The sequence below is a fragment of the Echinops telfairi genome, unplaced genomic scaffold (assembly GCF_000313985.2).
Source record: "Echinops telfairi isolate 266 unplaced genomic scaffold, ASM31398v2 ScPeMD7_9;HRSCAF=40, whole genome shotgun sequence".
In the NCBI taxonomy this organism is placed as follows: domain Eukaryota; kingdom Metazoa; phylum Chordata; class Mammalia; order Afrosoricida; family Tenrecidae; genus Echinops; species Echinops telfairi.
In genome coordinates this window covers 74378968-74384350 of record NW_022103906.1, presented here as the reverse complement: position 1 = coordinate 74384350, position 5383 = coordinate 74378968, and positions in this window count along the sequence as shown.

Below are 5383 nucleotides of genomic sequence, written 5' to 3'. Positions count from 1 at the left end.
TTAAAAAAAAATACCATGACTAGCAACGCTACGATGATTATCCTTTGCCTGCACTTATATTGTGTGGCTGCTCTCTTGCTTCTTGATTTGTAGAAGCTCTCTCTCTCTTTAAGTAGTTCCTAGGGTTCTGCCATGAATTGCAAACATGTTGCCCCATTAGTCACTGGTCTTTGGACTTGGCTCATCTGTGCTCTGCAGAAATGTTGTTCAGTGGCCGTGATGAACGGAGTAGTGTCCTCTCAACATTCCCATCCACCTCGATGATCTGAAGGCAAGCTCATTTGGAAATAGGCCTTTGCAGATGCAACCAGGTAAGAGTCTCGAGGTAAAACCACCCTGGGTGTAAGGTGGGCCCCGATCCTGGGACGCTGTCCTATGCCTGGTGCCCTGGTAAGAAGAGGGGAGGACACCCACAAGTGTGCCTCTCATATTTGTAGGAACCTGGTGGTCTAGTGGTTACGCATGGGGCTGCTCAGCCCAAGGGCAGCAGTTCGAAACCACCAGCCCGTCCTTGGGAGAAAGATGGGGCTTTCTACTCCTGTAAAGAGTTACAGTCTCGGAAGTCTACAGGGACAGTTCTACTCTGTCCTAGAAGGTCGGCATCAACTCGGTGGCAGTGAGTTTGGTTTTGCTGTGTTTTTCATTGCTGTGGCATGTGGGAATGTCTTACCGCCTCATCGGGTGCCCCTTGAACTTGTGTGGCCCCCACCTGCCCCAGCCATCCATCCTATGCCCTCCTGCCCACACCGCTGTATCTACAGTGCTGGGTTAGTAGACCCTGCTCAGTGGTACCCTTTCAAATAGCACCCAGGACTGGTGCCTGACCTGCCATCCCTTAGTTACTCCTCTGGGCATCTCTGACCCTAACTGTGCCCAGGCCAGGGCATTGAGCCACAGCAGGGAGGCCAACTCTGTGAGCATGGCAGCACCAGGAACCACCTGACAGGAGTGGGGTGGAGCCCCTGGGCATCAGTGAGGGCTACTGTGCTGAGGTCCTGGGATCCCAGGGTTTGACTGGTGTGGAATCAGACTGTAACATCTTTCTCTTGTGGAGTGACTGCTGAGTTTGAACTAGCAACCTCCCCATCACCAAGTTTATACACGTCTATCTTTTCTTCCGGCTCTTTTCTGGTTCTGCTTTTGCTATTTAAACGTTTAATCCATGTGGGCTTTAATTTTGGTGTAAAGGGTTAAGAACACCTTATCAATCTTACAGAGTGTTACGTTGCTTGTTACTTTCCTGTATCCACTGACCCAAACTGCTACTTTTATCCTGCACCGACTGTTCCTATAAGTTCCAGTCTATTCTCAGCTGCACACCCTGACGGCCTGTCCTCCCTCCCCCAGACCCCTGCGTCCCCACATCCGTCCCACACGCACTTCTCACGGTCAGACTCCTAATTCCCAAAGCCAACGGCAGGTTTCATTCTTGTCTTGATGGAGCTTGCCATGGTGCTTGACGCTGCCAGCCGCTCATCCTGAACCATCTGCCTCTCCCCCCGGGTCTGCTTTGTGACCGTGTTTGCTTCATGTTAGCAGAGTTTGAGACCCACAAGGTCACTGTTACACCATTTTCCAAAGGGGTCCTAACAGTTTACACCCCCCACCAGCCCTGTGCATTTGGCTGGATTCCTGAAGGACAGGGGTGAGTACGTCTCTGTTCACTCTGGCACCGGCTCAGTTACCCTGTTGCTCCCTCTCCCTAACTCTCTCCTGCTGCTGCCCTAGCTGATCCCACCACCATTACCATCGGAGGGCTTTAAAGAGTCACTTCCTAACACCCATTTCTACATTTTGTTCCCCACTCAGAGCCACCGGCCGCTTCTGTGCAATCAAGAGGAAGGCCAGCTCCTTAGATAGTCCTCTCAGTCCAGCATCCTCGTGCTGCCAGGGGCACCTGCGCCAGCCCCACCCCTCCCCCAGGAGGTGGACCTGAACCCAGCCCAGGGGACCCTTAGGGATTGAGTTGAGTCACCCCGCCCCCACCTCCACTCCCGACCCCACCCTTGCATGTGTTGAACTCCTAGCCTTTGTACCTGTGACTGCGCAGAAATAGGAATGTTTGGAAATAGGGTTTATCGTTGTTCTGGCCCGCTTTGCTTTGTTTTTGTGCTTATTATTGTCTCTGCATGTCGATCTAGATAAGAGAGGCGGGATAAACAATCCAGAAAAGAATAGGATCAAAGATTCCGGGGGGACACAGGAGACGGGGAGGTGGGGGAAACGAAGGGGGAGTCCCAAGAAACCCAGGAAATAGGATTTATCATTTTTTAAGTTAAAGAGGCCACCGCAGTGTCAGGTAGATCCTAAATCTAGTCATATTGAGTTATAAAAACATCACAATACCTATTACATAACATTGTAGTAAGGACATCTGGTGGCATTGTGGGTTATACTTGGGCTGCTAACGCCAAGGTCAGCAGTTTGAGCCCACCAGGTGCTCTGAGGGAGAAAGACAAGGCTGTCTACTCCTGTAAGGACTCACAGTCTTGGAAACCCACAGGGGCAGTTCTACCCTGCCCTGTAGGGGTGCTATGAGTAAGAATCAACTCAATTGTACTGGGTTTAGTTCTTTAGTAACATTTGGATTATAAAAAATCTGATGCAAAAAATGAGGACCTGATGCCGGGGGCTTAAGTGGAGAGCAAAAGTTTTGCGAATGATGAGGGTAATGAATGTACAAATGTGCTTTACACAATTGATGTATGTACGGATTGTGATAAGAGTTGTATGAGCCCCTAATAAAACGATTAAAAAAAAGTTTTAAAAAATCCGATGCAAGAATCTTGAATGAAAGGGGGGAAGTACACCACAGAATTAATTTTTTTTCATGGAACCTAGACTTTTTGGAGCTATGGAGCTGGATGGCATGGAGCCTCCTAGAACTATTGCCCTGAGATAATCTCTCTTTTCTAAAAATTAATTATTTTATTTTTAACAGTTTCATTGATATATAATTCACCTACAATACAATCAAATGGTTTAAATACATTATAAAGAGATGTGCAATCATCACCACAATTTTAGAACATTTTCTTCATTCTTGATTCTATTATTACGATTATTTGTTCCCATTTCTCCCCAACATCCCCTACCATGACCCTAAGAAACTATCCATCTAGTGATTGTCTTTATAGGGTCACCCAGCCTGGGCTTCTTATGACGAAAATCAGACCAAAACAACAAAATAAAACAGAACACCCTCAATCCCAAAGAACGTAGAAAATAAGAACGAGTTAAAAATGGTCAGAAAGAAAGACAAGTGGTAAGACGTTAAATTTTAACCTCACTGTATCTGCGGTAATCAACTTTCCAATGCACTCGGTCTGAGGATAAGACTGTGCACATCCTTAGTCGATGGACGGGGGAATTCAATGGAGGCTTAATCCAAGGGGGGCGGGGGTGGGGGAGGGGGGCTCTGCTAATGGATTTTGGGCTTTCACTGTCATCCATAGCCTTCTGCAAACCAGGTGCTCACAATTTAAGTTCTAATACATGTCCCTCCTCTGATCTTCTATTTCATTATCTACAATCCTTGGATCATACGGGTGGGTGCACTCTTTCTGTGCAGACTTAGCTGAAACCTCACCTAGATGGTTGCTTGTTTGAAGCCAACCCTTTAAAACATCAGATGCTACTCTTTCTGATAGTCAAGAATCATCTGGTTTCTCCAGTACACTTTGCTATGGCACCCACGTCTTCAGCGATCACTTAATGAGGGGAAGTGCCCTGAGATAATCTTGACATTCTTAACCAAAATTATTTCCTGTGATATCCTTAACACCAAACAATCATTTCTTTTAACGAGTCAAGAATGTCTAACTTGGACATCACGCTTCTTTAAGATCTCACTGAATGGAATCCGATTGACGACAATAGACCAGAAAGACTAGATAGGAACCGTGCAGGGCCATGAGTGTATGTCCCGGGGCAAGAAGACTCAGAAACACAGAGTAAGAATGGCCGCACAACCCCATGAAGAGAGTCAACATTGCCGAACTGTATCTGAAGAGACAGTTGAACTGGTGTGTGTTCCACAGTGTATATTCTCAACAACAACAAATACAGTTTAAAAAATATTTAAAAGGCCAGATGAGACAGAGATATGCCTGAGGAAAGACAGACACCATGGGAGAACCTCTCACATTACATGTCAGAGAACGCCCAGGAATCCAGGGACCCCTGAGGCCACCGAGAAGGAAGGAATCAATATGGACAAGACCGCCAGTGCTTTGGCCTTTTAGCCTCCAGAACAGGGGTTCTCAATCTGTGGGTTGCGACCCCTTTGGAGGTCGAATGACCCTTTCACAGGGGTTGCCTGATTCATCACAGTAGCAAAATGACAGTTATGAAGTAGCAACAAAAATGATTTTATGGTTGGGGGTCACCACAACACGAGGAACTGTATGAAAGGGTCCCAGCATTTGGAAGGTTGAGAACCACTGCTCTAGAGCCACCCACTTTTGCCATTGTGTTACAGCAGCACAAGGACCCATCCCGCTGACGGTGTACAGCATGGGAGCACCAGGCAAAAGCGACGTGGCATTATTTAATAACGATGAACTGACTCCTCAGTTTCACTCCTAATAAAAATGTTTGCTCATGTGTACCTGGGTAGATCCAAACAGCACTTGGCTGCTGGCTGAAAGATCAAATGTTTGAGTCCACCCAGAGGCAGTTCAGAAGAAAGGCCTGAAAAATCTTACCGCGGAAACAGAAATCAGCTGCTGGAAAACTGTGTAGAACAGTTCTCCCTCTACCCCCATGAGTTGGGGGTCAACTCAAGGGAAACTGGGAAGATGGAAAAGGAACCTCAGATAAAATAACATGGGTGACCGGACCTGGAAGGAACCAGATGTCCATCAAGAGCAGAAAGGCCGAGCAAGTCTGGCCTCTGCACCTCTGTTCCCTTGGTCTTCCACTGGACTCTGGTGGTACCACAGGTGACATGTCTTTATTGACCATAGGATCCCAAATCCCGACTTCCCCCACTAGGGAGTTGGCATTTTTCCTCCACAGAAAACTGGATTCTCAATACCGCTGTGTTACGAAGAAAACGTTGCCTGACAAATTGGGGCCATGTGTTGTCAGTGTAACCTTGTGCTCTTTGTTGTTATTTTTAAACACTGATATAAAGTAAAATTCACTCTATTGGCTGTCCAGTTCTATGGGTTTTCACAAATGCATAGTTCGTCCTCTGTGCCCTTTTCAAGACAAATCCCTTTAAAAAAAAAAAATTTTATTGGGGGCTCGTACAACTCTATCACAATCCATCCATCCATTGTGTCAAGCATATTTGTACATTTGTTGCCATCATCATTCTCAAAACATTTGCTTTCTACTTGAGCCCTTGATATCAGCTCCTCATTTTCCCCCCTCCTTC